General features: G+C 39.1%; 1 protein-coding gene across 1 annotated transcript in view; it reads left to right on the forward strand.

Moving 5' to 3' along the window:
- The window catches only part of GPR158 (G protein-coupled receptor 158), a 298,552-nt gene that overhangs the window by 170,816 nt on the left and 109,694 nt on the right, over positions 1–18,042 (forward strand). The gene's annotated exons all lie outside the window — the stretch shown is intronic.

Genomic DNA, 18,042 nt, shown 5'->3' on the forward strand with positions numbered 1-18,042 from the left:
GTTAACCACTGTGCTGTGCTGTCATATGGTTACAATGCAATTTTATCTTAAATTCTAAAAAGTGGACCTCGCCAACCCTGGCCCCGTTGCAGTAATCCAGGTTCTAGGCCAGCATACTTTCTTCTTTTCTTCTCATACCCTTATGCCTCATCAAAACTTTACATGTCCTGTGCTTCATTCTTGTTAGCTGTCTACTAGTTAACTGAATACGTGCATGGTACCATTTAAATGCGTTATCCTTTCCTTGTCTCTGTTCATTTGTGCTACTACACAGTTTTGCATTTTAATGGCATCCCTAAATGCCTTAACCCAAGGAGCTTCTCACGTGCAATGGTTTGGGGAGGGGGGTGTATGAACATCAGGGTAGTGTAAAGTAAATATGGGGAGAAGCAGGAAGGTGGAGAAAAACATTACAGCTGGAGAGATTTCCTTCTTTCTGTGCTTCTTAAGAAACATCATTTAAATAACCTCCTGCTCCATCTGGGCAGCAGTGCTCATTATGAATTATGAACAACGAGAGCGATTGTGATGCCTTCAGAGCCATAAAATGTTTACCGATCACCTAAGCGCCGTTCCTCTTCTGAGGCACTGACATTTACTTATGCTTATGTGAAGGGTAAAGCCAATTACATATGAAGTATGCTAAAAATTACTTTAAAAATTACTGTACTAGTGTACTGAATTGCTTGCTAGTTGAAAAATATTACAAAAGACCAATCTGTCTTTTCTAAACTCCTTATATCTTGATTTTCAAACCCCATTCAAATATCATATAAGCAAAGTACTTTGCACAATTAGAAATTAATGCCTTTATTAACTATTTATTCATGAACATTTAGCTAAATTCACAAAGATGATTTTAATACTGGCTTGCCCACGAGAGACTCCCAATCTAATGGGGAAATGAATATAAGGAAATAGAAAGTAGATAGAAATGTGTTCTGCAGTATGTTGACTGCTTGGCAAGGCAGTAGGAATAGTGATTAAGGTCACAGACTCTAAAGTCCATTTATGTGGATGCCTCTCCTGGCCATATACAAAAGAGCTCTTAAACTGTAAGTTAAGTTACCAGCCTCTCTTTGTCTCAGTTTCCTTTTCTGTCATATGGATATAATAATAATAAATCTAATAATAATGAAACTCATAACAATAAAGCTTACAGGGTTGTAGTAAAGATTAAAATATGTGGAATGCTAATAAATTTATTACAATCAATGGCCTGTGGAAAGTGCACAATAAATGCTAGCTATGAATAGGGATTTGTACAGAATATGATAGCATAAAATACGAGTGGTTAACAGTGGTCTGGGAAGACTTCAAAGAAGAAGTGACGTGTGAGAAGAATCTTGAAAGATGAAATTTCACTGGTCAGACTGTCAGGAGGTCAGAGGGACAGAGAGACAGACATAAACATGAAGGTATGAGAGAGCCCCTGACACATTCAGGGAAACTGAAACATTTCAGTATGAATCCTGAAAAGCCCAGCTAAGCATTTCGGGCTTTATCCTATGGGCACTTGAGACAAATTGTTGAGCTGGCAGAAGTTGTTAGACATATGGGTCTGGCACCAGAGAAGTAAATTTGTAAGTCATGCATTCATTCATTCAGTATTTTTTGAGGCTGTACTAAGTTCCCAGGCATTGTTTATGGATAGTGAACAAAACAGGTATCATCTGTGACTCTCTGATCAGAGTTCATAATCTTGCGGTGTAAAGATAAGTGAGTAAGTAAAGTAATAAATTCCAGTGTGTTAAGTGCCATGAAGGAAAGTAACAGTAACATGAGGAAGGATAATAAGCCAGAGAGAATAATGGGATGGGGAGACTCTACCAGATGAGCTGTTTAGGAGGACTGCTCTGAGGCAGTGTCATTTCATCTGAGGTGTCAAGGATAACCAGGAGGTGGGGAACAGGGACAGGGGAGTATTCCAGGAAGAGGTGCTGAAGTGTGAGGAGTCATGGAATGTTCTGGGAACTGCAGGACCAGCATGGATGGCAAATGGTAGCAAAGTGGTGCGAGCTGAGTTCAGACAGAGCCAGTCCTTCGGAGTTCTAGCAGCCAGAGTGAAAAGTTTTCTTTTATTTGAAGTGCAGTCAGAAGCCATTGAAGTATTTGAAGCAGAGGGATAAATGATCTCATGTAGCATGAAACTAATTTCTCTAGCAGCTCTGCAGAGAATAGCTTAGTAAGGGACAAGTGTTAAAGTGGGGAAATGGTAAGAGGTCTCCTGAATTAGTCTAGGGGAGGGACAGTGGTGGCAGAGGCATGGAGAGTGGCTGAATTTGGGAAACATGAGGAGGTGGAACTGACAGGACCTGCTGATGAATTTGTTGTGAGAGGTGAAGAAAAAAGAAAAATCAGATTTGATCCCCTCAGGGTTGTAGCTTGAGGAACTGGGTGAAAAGTGGGTGCCGCCTACTAAAATTAAGAAAATGTGGTTTGAAACACTGGAGAGAGAGTGGGTTGAAGGGCAGAGGAAAGGAAAATCAGGAGTTCCACTTTGGACATGAATTCAACGATGGTTGCCAGTTTAACACATAAAAAACAGGTTGCCCAAGTAAACTTGAATTTGAGATGAAGTCTGTGACAAGTATTGCATGCTAATACTAAAACATTATTTTGTGTTTATACGCATTATTTATCTGGCAGCCCTGGTGGTTAACCCACCTGTGAGAAGTCAACGTGGAGCTGTCAGATGGGCAGTTAGATGTGTGAGCTGGCAGCTGACTGCAGGCGTTTGGTCTCTGTCTATAAACTAAGAGTTATAAGCAGTGAGACACAGAAATTTAAAGCTGTGAAAATGAGATTACCCACTTAGGAAATGTACAAAGAAGAAAAAGAAGAGAATGCTCAGGACTGAACCTCTTCAACACTTTGAGGAAAAGTGAAAATGCAAGAACTTGAAGAGTAGCCAAAGGAAATAGGGAGATGCCAAATCACAGTCATATTACAGAATCCAAAAGAGGATGGATGGTATTTAAAAGGAGAGTGGCCAACCGTGGGGAAAACTGCAAAGTGATAGACTAACAATGAGGAGGGGAAGTATGCAGTGGGTTTGGCAACACGGAGGTCACTGACAACCTCAGCAGTGTGCCTTTAAGTGATGATGGAGGAGGTAGAGAAAGCGTGTATATCCAGAACTTCTAAGAATTTTATTTGGGAAGGGAACAGAGAAATAGTGTTGGTTAGACAGTGAGAGCTAAAGCCATGACGAATTCTTAGTTTTCTAGGGGAATGTTTACAGTAAGAAAAAAAAGGCATTGGAAACAACATCTTGGGAATAGATACAAGAAAAAGAAGGAGGAAAGTGGACAGAGGAGTGAGAGATCTGAGCCATTCCCAGTAGAGAAGTTTTATAGAGACAGAGAGGGACTCAAAAGACAGTAGCAGATAATACAGAGCAATGAAGGAAAACGAAGCCTAGAATAGTTCATTGCTGTACCCATGTCACACTATTTTAATTATTATACTTTTACTGGGACCTAAGTGTTTGGTAGCTCGTAGTCTTAATCTTTAAAATCTTTTGGATATTTTTAGTCTCAGCTCTTCCATATTTAACATTGAGGGAAAGCTTGTTAAACTCAATGCAAAGTCCTATTGAGATTTTGACTGAGATTGCATTTAATAGTTAGTATAAGAACAATTGTCTAGTTATATAGAAAAATACAGTATTAGGTTCACTAACGCCATTTGCAATAAATCCCAGATGAAAATAACTCTGTGGATTTTATGATTATGAAGTTTCTGAAAATTTTTACCCGAGCAGTTTCGGAGAAGTCAGATTATGGTGGACTCAGAGATGGGTTGGTAATAGAAAAGTAGAGAAAATAAATATACAGCATTCTTTCAAGAAGCTTGGTTCTCAGGTAAGATAGAAAGAGGCTATGACTAAATGGCCAAAGGGGAGACTCAGGGTTAAGGGAGTTTTGTCTTGGAAAATGGGAACATATTTATAAACTACTAGAGAAAGGAGAGAAGAGCAGGTGGAAAATACAGGGAATTGTGGAACATGGTCCCATGAGAACAGAAGGGAATAGGATTCTGAGTACCGGTGGTGGAGATACTCATTTGAACAGAAGATCTCAATTGCATCTAAGACTAGAGAAGTGGTGATGCTGATGAGGCAGATGTCAGTAATTTGGGGTTCAGGCAATGCAGCTGAAAAATTTTAGCTTAAATATTCTGTTCGAGATTTGGGATAAAGTCATTTACTGAGTATTCTCGAGTAGAGTGGGGTAGAGAGTTGAGAGGACTGTGGCAAGTTTGGCATAGCCATCACAGGGGAAGGGAAGGACAAGTCCAAGTGCACATTAAAGGACTGCTGAGTGCCCAGATCAAAGTGGAAAGCACAGATCTTTCTCTGAAGTTCTCTTGAAAGGAAGAAAGCTGACAAGCTACAAGGCATTGGCATAGCAGTTATGTTAACTGTGTGGTTATCATTCAAGGAACTACACATACTTAGCAAGTGGCATCTTGCTTTATGTACATTTGTTTTTTCTAAAGTAGAGTTGCAAAATTCTCACTCTCCAAGTTTTTTAGCACATTTACAGCACTAATATTTGTGACCGTTCGTTACAGGAGGAAGAGAAATAACAGGAATTAGCATGTTCAGTTACAAATGGAGAAAAAATACCCAAAGATTCTCCTGAGGTCATAATGCAAACCACTCTTTACTCACAATTAAGTGAACAACATCTTCCAAATTCAATGAAAAGAGTTGTTTTATGAGACGTTAGTGGGAGCATCATAGTTGTGTGGTGTCTTGAGCCATTTTTCTCTTAGGAGCTCAGTATCTAGTTATAGTCAGGCCTATCCCAGTTAAAAATGAAGTCAGGGAGATTTATTTTGTGAGTTCTATTTCTTAACACAGCGGGGATCAGCAAACTATGACCTGCTGAATGTTATGGAAAAAAAATCAGAAGAAGAAAATTATTTCATGTCACATGAAAGTTAAATGAAATTCACATTTCAGTCTCCAGAAACAAAGTTTTATTGGAATACAGCCACACTCACGTATCTACATGTTGTCTCTGGCTGATTTCACACTATGGTGGCAGAACTGAGTAGCTCTGATGGAGATGGTACGGTCTGGGAAGGCTGAAATATTCACTTTCTGGCCCTTTACTGAAGAAGTTGGCTGTCACTTAAAATACAGCACCTGCCTGGTCCAGTTGCCATCTCCATGTCACCATCTCTCAGCACCTTGCTTCATACTCCAAGGCTGTTTGTCCTTTCATAAGAAACTCCTTTTTCTTTTATTGAAGGGTAGTTGATTCACAGTGTTGTATCAGTTTCTGCCGTATAGCTTGGTAATTCAGTTATACATATATATATATTCTTTTTCATTACAGGTTATTATAATATATTGAATATGTTCCCTGTGCTATACATTAGGATTCATAAGGAACTTTTAAACACTAAAAAGCCAAGGCCCAAATGAGTGAATGGACAGTGCTGGCATTTCACATGCAAATCAGGATGCCTGGATACATTTAGACTGAAAGGCTACCCTAGCATCCTTTAATTCCACCATGCAGTCACTTCTGTCAGCTACAAAGGTGATTCTAATTTGGAGCATCTGCCAGTTTCTTGACCTGTTGTTCTCTTGGTGACATACCAGGTCCTTCAGATCCCAAACTTCAAATTTCAAAACAGTCTTCCCAGGCAGGGTTGAGCAAGGAGACAGGGCAATCAGGCCTCAATCTGCATTTCAAACGTAGCTGCTTAGAACCCAAGTCCATTGCCTGCTTCTAAGTTCTGGAGGCCTGGAGAAGCATGGCTTGGCTGCGTTGGATCATAATGTTCAGTTTTATTTAAAGTTTTGCTTTACTGAAACAAAATTTCATTTGGGCCATGAGCACTTGGGCCACTACTAATTGGTATTCAGTTTAGCTTTGTCAGTACCTTGGAAGGTGGCTCTTGCTCAGCGGGAGTGCAGTGCGTGTCTCCCATGCTTTCCTGGATCAGCGCTCCTCAAACCAGAGGTCAGGCGCCATCCTTTGAGGGGCCTCAGGGCTCATTTGTCCCACCTTCCTTGTACGTATGTCTACAGTACTTCCTTCCATTTGGCTTTCCCTGTTCACCCAGATAGACTCACAAGGCTCTCAGGGACAGGAAAGGAAACCATGGCAGGGAATTAGACATTGTTTCTTTCTGTTGGAGATTGTTAGGGATGAGGTGTCATGGAGCCAAGGCTCTTCCATGTCTATAAAAGTCATGTTCTTCTTCACACACCTATACATGTGTCGCCTGGCTTTCTAGGGGCAGAAGGTGAACCTGTTCGTGGTAGGTTTTCCTGTCTGCAATATTTCAAAATGATGAGTTTCTTTTGGGCTTCGCTGCAATATCGGATCTGAACTCTTCCTCCAGATTTTCCCTCTTGGCTTTCCGCACAGATCAGGGAAGGGAAATGGACTGAATGCTCCCTGAGCACGTCAGCCTCGGCCACCATCTTCAGGCTGGGCCCAACTCTGTGTAACCTTGAGAGGTGGGGTTCGGCTGTCTTAAGGAATGACGCTCTTGACTGTGCCTTGAGCGGGGTTCCTTTGCAGTAGCCAGGAAGAGAGAAGACAGGACCTCTCAATCTACACCTTCATTCGCTGACTTCCTAGTTGACGTTTGCAGAAGAAAAGCATGGGTTTCCATTTTCCCTGTTAATTATCCATAATTGCACCCTACCAACAGCGCCTAAGAAATACATCTGACAGGGAGACATTTGTTTCATTTGGAAGAAAGCCGAGTTGACGTGAGAAAAAGTAGAAGTTCAAGAGAAGTAGGATTCACATTGATCCCTTTCCTCTTCCTTCTTTTGCTTTGCAAAGTCTGTGAGGCTTAAATTATCTTTATAATGCTAATTAGCAAAGTGACGATTTCTTATGTATTACAGATCCCAGAAACGTGTAGAACTTTAGAGACATTAAAATGTCTCTAAAGCTTGTTTGCCCGTGCTAATGACTTCCCAGTTTATTTTATTATTTCTCCATAAAAATTACTGAATTTAAGTATAAGACTGCTTTATAATACTGCTGAGGGCCCGGAAGAAAAATATATGTTATTTTCTGTTTCAGAATAAAACACTCAGATAGGATCATTTTTGACATTTCAGTGATGCAGGCAATTTTTAGCTCTAGGACCCAAATTTAAAATAGATTAGAAGTAAGACTCATAGTCTAATTTCTAAAACATTTGGCCTCATTTTCCTTATGAAAAATAGGAAGGATAAGGGAGCAAAGTGAATAATCATAGCAGAGAAGCTTAAAATAAATAACAAAGGCCTTAACCTCTATTGGCCTACAGCAGGAGAAATGCAGTAAATATTATGGAGCTCTTAGCTTCCATATTGACTGTTTACTCCCCTTTTATCTTCGAGCTTCTGCACTCTTTTGTCTCTAGAATTTGTTCTTCTTCCTCAGCTTTAACCCCTCAGCTCAGCACACACGAATGCTTCACTGAGGCTGTGGTTCTGCTGCTCTGGCCTGGCCACCTGCTTCCATCTCCACGCCTGATTCAGTTGGTCACTAGCAAAGCCTGTGCCGGCGATGCCACGATAACCAGTTTTCCTGCTTTTGGCTCCTGTGACTTGGAGTTTGCCCTTTCTACTTTGGAATTCATTGCACAGTTCTCCTCCTGACTGCTAGGCCCCGGCTGGCCTGTTCAGATACTGTTATTAGATGCTTACCACGGGTGGGTGACTATTATTTCCAATAAAGTCTCATGTGCTTGGGTTGGATGGGGGTCACTTAAATCTATTAGGCAATCGATTTCTGAATCCCCCGTGCAGCCTTTTAAAATTTGGATAAACATACCCCTTCTCAGATCTTAGGAGTAAGTTTCTTGGAATGGGGTCTTCATGCACATATAATTTTTTAAATTGTCACAGGTGTTTCTAGCATACCTCTAGGGCTGGAAACTGTTGGCTTACAACTTTGAAAATTATTCATCATGTCCTCTTCTATGGCTGATGTCAAACCTAAAAACAATTTTTCTCATCTGGGGAAGCAGAAGTGAGACTTTTCTTTATTAATCTTGTGCTTTCAACAATCACATAGACACAAAGAATTTTGGAAATCATAGTTAATCTACATTCTTGGCTTGTGTGGGTCAGGGAGAAATAAAACCACGGGGAGGTGTGTTCCTGGAGGCAGTGACTTTCAGGGACAACGGAGCACTGTGGAGGGAGAGGGGGCCATTTGAACTGTTCTAGATTCACTAGGTGAAATGAAATTCCCGAGCTGTTTACCCCAGGCCACGAAACAGCTGAAGTAAAATTTATTTTTAAATGTCTGAGAATGTAGAGAGGGCACAAACGTGAAATCTGATTTCTAGAAGAAATCAAATATGAAGGGAAGCCCTTGATTCATCTACTCTGGCTGTCAGCAGCATGAAGTGACTGAGACAGTAAAAGCTACCCAAACTAGAATGGAGGTTTAGGATTTTTTTTTTTCTTTGACACAGATAAGCAAACAGAGAAATGCTGGCCTGAAAGTGAATAAGCAGTTAGGCACAACAACAAATGAACCCACAATGCAGAAAGCAAACACTGGTGGCTCACCAGTGAGGTAAATACGGGAAATAAGCTGAAAGACGTGACTGCATGAGACGGACGGAACAATCACATATAAACAACAGAGGCAGCTGGAGTTCAGCTGAACCCTAGACCCTCTCTTTTCCTGTTACCTCTGCCTAAAGGACCTCGGGCATTTCCTCTGCACTCCGGACCCATAGTCCCAACTGCCTAATCGATATTTCTGCTTATGTCTCAATACATCACTACACTTAAAACCAACTCTGGATCTTCCTCTGCCAAACCTAAACCTCTCCCACTCCTTCCTGACACCACCATCCATCAGAGGCAAAGAGTATGTTAGCATCATCTTTGACACTTTCTTTTCCCTCGTCCCCCGTAGCCAGCCCATCACAAATTCCTGTCAGGTCGTGCCTAAAATGGATTCACTTTTCTCCATCTCTGCTGCCACCATCCTGGTCCAAGATACCGTCATCTCTTCCCCAGATTGTGAAACTGTCCTCCTGCATTCATCCAAGTACTCCATCAACATCTTCTCTACCTGGCAGCCAGAGAGATCTTTTCTAAATGCAGTTTAAACATTCTTCTAGAATCAGTCGTTTTCCTCAGAAACCTTCTGATGGCTTTTCACTGCTATAGGGTAGAGAAGAAAATCCTAAACCATCCTTTTAAGTACCAGCATGATTGACGTTGACTATCTTTACAACTTTAACACTGACTTCTCTCCCATTCTTTTGGTACTTCAGCCATACCTTTCGGTCACTCGAGGAGACGTGGTCCCCAGGGACTAGGTACCTGTGGTTCCTCTACTTGGAACACTATTACTTTTCTCTCTCCATCGCCACCCACTTACCCAGCTCCGTTTCCTTCTTCCCATCTTTCAGACCTCAGTCATCCATCACTCTCAAGAAAGCCTCTCCAAGTTCTCACTCTTCGTCAGATGCCTTTTCTATATGCTATTGCAGTTCCAAGTAGTCTTCCTACAGCACAGTGCTTCCCAGCCTGGGCACTATTCATATCCTGCCCTAGGTAGTCCTCCACTGTGGGGAGTTGTCCTGTGCCTTGTAAGTAGCCCTCCTGACTTCCACCCACTGGATGCAAGTTGTAACAATTAAAAAATGTCTCCAGACATTGTCAAATACCCTCTGTGGGGCAAAGTTACCCCCTTTGAAAATCAAAGCTTTAGAGCATCTACTTCTACTTCAGACTGTGATGTATGTCTTCCCTAAAAAATTGAATACTTCATGAAAGCAGGAACTCTGTAGTGTGTGTGTGTGTGTGTGTGTGTGTGTGTGTGTGTGTGTGTGTTTTGAATGAAAGATGTAAAAAACAAAACAAAACAAAAACCAGAGGGGAACAATGTTACTATTTGATTCTAGTCTCCAAAGTTCATTCTTTTTTGTCCAGAAGGAAATTTGAGAATTCTATCCATAATATTGTTGAATTTCAAATCAGCATAGTCTTGAAGTAGAATTCACTAGAGACCATTAGTTGTAGGGTATATGCTTCCATGACTGGCAATGTCCAGATCACTAAGCTTCTTGTGGAAGAAGCTCAACTTCTCTATATCTAAACACGCATCCTAAAAATCGTATGCATTCTTCATGTAGCTATGTGACAACTTGGTATTATTAACTATTTGGGGGGAAACTACACTGACAACGTAGCTAATATTTAGGCTTGAAATGGAGTACAAAGCCTTTCTTAGATGTAACAGGAATGTAGTCTATGCCTTCTGTGAGGTTTCCTAGCAGCTCCAAGTAGCTGATGAAAAAGATAGACATAAACACATTAACAATGAGTGAAAAAGTAGGTAGGAGTGGGTATACAGAGGGAGTTCTAAATGGAAACATCAGGAATGTCTTTCCAGAAAAGGCAATATTTGAACTGCTTTGAAAGATGAGTAAGAATTTTCTAGGTAAAAGAACCACTTCTGCAGAGTTCTTGGGATTAAAAAGAGCACAGTGGAACACACAGCCTGTGGTCTATGGGGTGTTTGAGATGGAGCTGGAAAGGCTGGAAGAGGTTGTAACGTGAAGAGCTAAGGGCTGAGATAAGGAATTTGGATTGATTTATAGCAAACCACCCTAAGTATTTAAAAAAGGAAATTATATGGTTGCATTTGTATTTTACAGAAATCTCCCTTGCTGAATGGGGAGGATAACCTAGAATGTGTGAGACTGCAAGTTTCAAGACCGATTAGGGATCTGTTATACTCGTTTCCAGGAGGAACGAAGACAAGTATAACTTACTACAGTGATACTAGGGGTGGAAGAATGGGAATGATTTCCAAAGATGAGTAGGAAGTAGAAATGACATGGTATTGGCAGTAGTGACAGAAAGAAAAGTCCAGGGTGACTCTTAAAATGCTAATGTAATTTTCTGCATGCATTGTGAAGCCATTAATAAAAGGAGGGGATATGGAAGGAGCCTGTTTAAATGGGCAAAGATGGGTTTTGGTTTTGGACATGCTGAGATTAAATCATCCATGAACTTGAGCTGGAGTAGCCAGGACTGGTGCTCTAAAGAGAGGTCAGAACTAGAGACAGATTTGAGGTGCTAGGATGGGGTGATAACTGATGCTATGAGGATGAAATAGGTACCCAGAGAAAGGGTGTGAAGAAGAGAGACAGACTTCTGTTGTGTATCACCAAGGAAAAGTTTAGATAAGAAAAGCCTTGGTCTAAGTCTTTATCCAAAACTCGAATCACCTGAAGGATTTATATTTTAAGATTCAGGAAGGAAAAGTAATCAAATTATTTTCACATCCATTTGCTCTGATTTATTTATTCTGCTGGTATCAGGAGAGCGAATGTTGAAATGCCTTAAAATAAGCTCTATCTATTTACAGCTCCCTGTGAGTCAGGAAGTCACAAAATCTTTGTAAATTTTGCAAGTCTTTGAGAACAGCCTTCACGATGTGTGCTTTCAGACCACGGGCATATGGTGAGAAAGTTCTTGCCTTCCAAAAGTAGGGATTGAAAAATAGGAGCATCTGAATGTAGTTTAGACCATTTTTGAACTAATTTAGCATTAATGGGTTGATTCTGTTTTAATGACTGTGTTTTATTCTCTTGAGCACATATTTTGTCCATGGATTTCCATATATATCTATTTCAGAACTTCTTATATTTTATTTGGCATATGGTCCATTCATGTTAATGACTGGACATCTGAATATGGTCATTTGAATGATATAAACCAAAATCATTGCATGTAATTATTTCATAAATGACAAGCTCAAATCAAGTTCTAGCCTATTTTTAATTGAAATATATTTGACATGTAAACATTGTATAAATTCAAAGTGTACATGTTACTTTGATACATTTGTATATTGTAATATGATTGCCATTGTAGTGATAATTAGCACCTCTATCACATTAATTATCTTTTTTAGTGGTTAGACTAATTAAGTTCTAGTCCCTTAACAAGTTTGATGATTGTAAATAGAATGTTGTTATCTACATTCTAGCTTATTTTCTTATTATATTGGGTTACTATAAAAATGTATCTGTCAAAACCAGTTGTAAACAACTAGGTAAAAAGGACAGATTCTCATTTGCATTGATCTGGATGTTCACCAGCAAATAGATACATTTTTTCCATAAGACAAATAGCAATTTTTTGTATTTGTATTTTAAATTGGTACATAAGATATGGAAGATAATACAAGAGTCTTCTGTCAGTTTTAATAATAGCAAATGGGAGTATTTGTTGCTTTGTTTTTATGGTGCCCTTTTGGAAAAAGACATTTTCTGAGGCCAGAAACAAAGAGTGATTTACCAACTGAAAGGCCATAAAAATGTTATTTCAAATTTAAACGTAATTGAAATATATTAGCAAAAATTCACTCATATCAGAATTGAACTCACGAACTCATTGAATGGCAAAACTGTTTATACCTAACAAGAACAGAATCAGAATTTAGCAATAGATTTCTAGACACTATTTTCAAAATAATTTTTTGTGTGCACAGAGAAAAGAGCAGGCATATATGTTTTATGTAGTTATGGTACATTTTCCTATAAATAGTGTATTCTTAAAGAATTGAATTCAACTTGAATTTTTGGTAGATTTTAGAATAAGCTAAAATTAATATTAATAAAGTTTACCCCAAAACAGAGTCAGTAAGTCACAGAGCCAGTATGTGAAACTCAGATGATAAACACTGCAGAGCTTACACATTTAATTACCACCCTTTGTGTGATGTTCCTCGTCTTTCTTGGAGTGTGGGTAGAGAACTCTGAGCTTCTTGTTGTCAATTTCTTGTTCCCTTTCTTGTAGGGCTCTCTTCCATCTTTGTCAAGTGATCAGATAGAAGTAAATGAAGTATGGAAATGTCATTGGTCTAAATGTAATTTAACAGAATATACAGATTGAAGGTACAAATGGTAGAAATACGAGAAAAGTATGAACTGTTGGTTTCTTTGCTAGATTACCCCTTGTGAGGTAAGGCTTACAAATTTCAGTTTGTACCAATTTCCTGAAATTTAAGGGGTAATAAAAGGTCTATTGATTTTTATCTTTAATCACCTTAGTGTGAGTTTCAAATCCTTTATTTATTTTTTTTATGAAGGTATAATTTACAGAGAGTGAAATGCATTAATCTTAAGTGTACAGTGCAGTGAGTTTGACACATGCATACACCTGTGTAATCCATGCCTTTATCAAGATGCAGACGTTTCCACCAGCAAGTTCTCTCTTGTCCTTTCCCGGTCAATCCCCACACCTCTCTCCATCCTTAAACCAGAGATGATTATAGTTCAGATATCTGTCACAGTAGATTAGTTTTGCCTGTTCTGGAACTCCATATAAATGGAATCATGCAATGTGTTCTCTTTTGTGTCTGGCTTCTTTAATATATATAGTTTTTGAGATTCATCTTGGCCATGTGGCTCAACACTTTTCCTGTTCTATTTCTGACTGGTATTTCATTGTAAGAATATTGTTATAATTTATTTATTTTCCTGTTGGATGGATATTTGGGTTGTTCCCATTTTGATTATTAGAAATAAAGTTGCTGTGAACATTCTTGTACAAGCCTTTTTGTGATCAAATGCTTTTTTACCTATGAACAGAACTGCTTGGTCATAGGGCAGATGTATTTTTAACTTTAATAAGATGCTGCAAAACCATTTTCCAAGGTTGTTGTACAGTTTTGAATTCCCATTAGCAGTGTATAGAAATCCCCCTTGCCCTAAACCTGCTCCACATTTGTAATTGTCAGTCTCTTTAATTTTAACAGTTTTGGAAGATATCTTTTTATAACTTTAATCTTTTCAATCTTTTTGTGAGTTTAGTGTTTTAAACTGTTCTATGTTATAAAAGCAATACAAGTATATTTTACAGAGTTTGGGAAATACTGAAATTTTTAATATAAAAATTACCTGTAAGTCCAAACCTTTTTTATTTTGTTTTAAAATATTTAATATAAAATTATTTTCACATATATAAATGATAATCTTTTACTCTTTGTCATTAACTGAGCCCCCAAACCTTGAATTTTATGACATAATATTATTACACTGTAGAGTATGTCATAATTAATTTTACCATTTGTCTACCCTGGAGGTTGTGGGTTGTCCCTAATTTTCTCCTGATATGAATAACACTGTGTGGAACAGTCTTATAAATAAATCTTGTGTATGATTCAGATTACTTCCTTGGGAGAGCTTCCTTCCAGATCACAATGTGGTCTCATTTCCATTCTTTATATCTGTTATTTCATTTTCTTGTCTCATTGTATTGAACAGAAATTCCGGAATACTGTAAAACCCCACTGTTACTATCAGCTGTCCTTATCGCGTGCCTGCTTAAGAAGGATTCCTGGCTCACCACTAAGACTTGGCAGTTTATTTACCGTCGATGTTCCTCCTGTTAGGAAGTGATGCTTATGAACATTGCTTTCAACATTAATTTCAGTTGTGATAAGTGTGCCACTCATGGAAGTACTCTGTGCGGTGAGCATAAAACATGGGAACAGCCCAGTTTGGGTAATTCTCTGAAACTCCTGTGGCTACCAGCTTGTATGTTGCAGGGAAGGCACTTAAAAGAATCCTTTATTGTGTGAAAAGTTAATGAAGCCAAGACCTGAGGAATGAGTTGAAGTGAGCCAGGTGAGCGCTAGGGAGGGAGGTGGAAACAGACACAGGTGAGGGAACAGGATGAGCTCTGGCAGCCCTAAGGTGGAGAGTAAGTGCATTTGTAGAACCAAAAAGTGGCCAGGTCTGCTGAAACATGGTGAGCGAAGGTGAGAGGGTGCCGGACGGGGCCGAGGAGGCAGCAGGGGCCATGAGGTCCAGGACTCTCACTACATTCAAGCTTTCGATCGGTAGAGCTTACAAGAAAATGATAACTGTGATTGATATTAAGTGTCCTTTTCTCCCTTTTTTATGCTTTTTTACCTTGAATTTCATTCTGCCACATATTGGCATTGTGGGGTTTTTTTACATGCTAAATTTTTGTTTATTCCCTTTTTCTCTGGACTTTATTTCTTCCATCTTCCCTTCCTTGTTATCTTCACCATCTTTCTTCCTTCCCCCATAAATATAAATGCTCACTACATGCCAGACCCTCGAGGTGATCTCTGAATACCTCTTCTCTTGAAGCTTGTGGTTAAGTCTCTTATATGTAGATGCTAATTTGGTTGTGTTTCATCATTTTTTAATTATTCTGAGTATCTGCCTATCTCTCCCATGGTTCATCCTTTCTCTTCTTTCTTCTTTCCTTCCTTTTTTGGCATTAAAGATTTTTAGCTGATTATTACTTGAATAAGAAATGAATACATTGTTGTTGAACAAAATTAACACATAAAGAAAAATATAACAGCAGTTCCTGAAAGGCCCTCTGCTTCCTCCCACTGCTACTTCTCTTCCCAGAAAATAGGTACCATCAAGGGTTTGATACACGCATGTACGCTCATACCATGCCTTTCACTAATAAAGGCTTTTTATTTAAAATTGTTTCTAAAAACTCCTAGAGCCATTTCTCTGCCTGTGCATATGTATCCTTCTCTTTTTAAAAATAGCTGCATAGTATCATGTCATATGGATGAACCACAGTTTATATATTCTCTGATATTGGTGGCTATGCCAATTGTTTAAAGTTTTTCACTAGGTATTATATCAATGGTGCTTTGGTAAACATTCTTGTGCATATATTTTTGTGCAAACATGCAAGTAATCCTGAAGAATAAACCCCCTGGGTGTGAAGTGGCTGGTATGATCAAGTACAGACACTTTAAATTTTAACAGACACTTGAGATTTTGATAGACGCTTCAAAACTGCTTAATCAAAGGCTTCATAAATTGGTATTCCTAGCAGCATGGAAGTGCCCATTTTCTAGCATTCTAAATAGTAGTTGTTATTATCAATCTTTTTAACTTCTTCAGTCTAATGGATTAAAAATGATATAATACATTTAAAATTTCCATTTCCCCATTATTTGTAAGAATGAGGACTTTTTTTCATTTTTATTTCTATTTGTATTTCTGCTTTGAATTTCCTGTTCACAGCAGGGTTGTGGCTTTCTATTCCACGTGTGTCTTTATATTTCAGTGGGAGGTTAGTAAAGGTTGCCTCAGGAGCTGCTATCCAGATATTATTTTAAATGACAGCTTTAAGAGTTGGATTTTGAAAGCGACAAGGGGCAAGGCTGAGTGATACCATTATGTAATGTTAGTCCTGTCAATCTCTTTGGGCAAGCTTTTTAGCCTCTCTCAACCTCAGCCTCCTTATTTATAAAGTAGGGAGAGTAATAGTACCTACTATTTGTCATGAGGGTTAAATGTGTTTGTGGGGGTTAATTAACATGAAGCGCTTAGGATGATGGCCGGCATAGAAATTCAATTGTCATCATTATTGTCTCTGTCATTGTTGTTACCTAACTACTACACTTATTATCAATGTTTTGTTAAAGGCGGAGGTGTCTTTGGGGAAAATGCCACTCAATGAGCAAATTAGCAATGCTAGGTACACTTCCAGGCCCCTGTTTTACCCAATACATGGACTTACTGCCCTTTCCCCTGAGCTGGCTCTCTCATTCCCAGAATGTATGCATTTATATCTCTTTCATGGTCTTAAAAATGTGGTCAAAGAAGAAACAAAGAAAACCAGAGTAAACATAGTATATTCATGGGGGCGGAAGGGAGCTAGTGTTCTGGACCTTAAAGTCACACCTTCCCAACGTGCCATGAAACTACCACAATAAGGAAGCTGGATTTCAGAGGCACCTTCCTTATTATACAGACTTCTCCTGCAAAGAAAGAAAGAATAAAAGGAACCAAACCTACTTACTTAGCTTGCCCTCCACCAAGGCTTAGGGGGTTTTCTGAGGCACAGATGTGTGGCAGTTATAGCTAGATAGACTTATTCTTGATGGACTTTAAATGCACAATTGAGAAGAAAAGTTTTTTTTCAAATATGAATTGCTTCTTAAAAAAAAAAAATCTTCAACAGAAGATGATGATGGGGTCCCTTTTATTCCTAAGAGGGAGCCTTGCATTCCAGTTTCTGATTGAATGTACATTCCTTGGTTTACTCCCATACAGGAACAGTCTCAGAGGAGACAGTCACAGACAGTGATGCTGGGAGGCACCAGGAGGTCCACTGTGCTAACAACCTCACTCTCTTAACTTTCAGAGTTCAAGATTTTTGCCTGTGAATTTTAAGTGCTTGCTATCTACTCTGTTTTCCAAGTTCTACCTGAAGGAGCAACAATTAAACTATAATTAATCATGAACACCCTACTTTGAATTTATTATATCCCTTTTATTTATAAAAAGTAGGTAAGATTAAGGAATGGAAGAAATTAAGAGTTGGGAGGAATAAGGGAATTCCTTTGAAATACATGCCTTACTGGATGAGATGACAGAAAGGGTGACAAGGAGGTATTGGTTGTCTGAAGTAATAGGGATGAAGGCAAGAGAGGGCAGTAAATACAGGGAAGACGTCTGTAAGGAAGCCGAGAGGATGGTGACCTCCTCTGTGCTTGAGTCCTGCTCCGCCTCCACCCACGCCATCTGCCCACCATGTTACCCCATGAACCCAGAATTAGTAGTGCCTTAAATCAAAGAGAAGCAGGTGGTTGCTTCTCCTTCCCCACTCTCTTCCTGCTCTTCCTTTTCTTCTCCCAGAATCTTATTAAGATTTTGACTGTTTAACTTATTCTCTAAGTTGTAGAGGAGCCCATGGATTCCAAGTGAAGAATTTCCTCTCCACGTGGATGCAGCTCAGCGTTCATGCTGCTTTTCAGTTTAACCGTGTCTTTGGTTACTCACTCTTTCATTTACTTAGTGAGACAGTCGGCCTCCCAAATTTGAAGGGGGTTCTTGAAAGTAAACCCATGAATATTTCATAAAACCCACTTTTATTTCTAGCTTGTAGATAAATATTTTAGATAGTTTAACTACAAAATAGGTAACTGATTACCACCAACCAGGATGGGAAATGTAAAGAGAAAAGCAGATTGGAAAATGGAAAAATTTAGTTTAGAAACCTTGAGTTTGAGGTGCCTG

The sequence above is a fragment of the Vicugna pacos genome, chromosome 35 (genome assembly GCF_048564905.1).
Source record: "Vicugna pacos chromosome 35, VicPac4, whole genome shotgun sequence".
Taxonomy (NCBI): Eukaryota; Metazoa; Chordata; class Mammalia; order Artiodactyla; family Camelidae; genus Vicugna; species Vicugna pacos.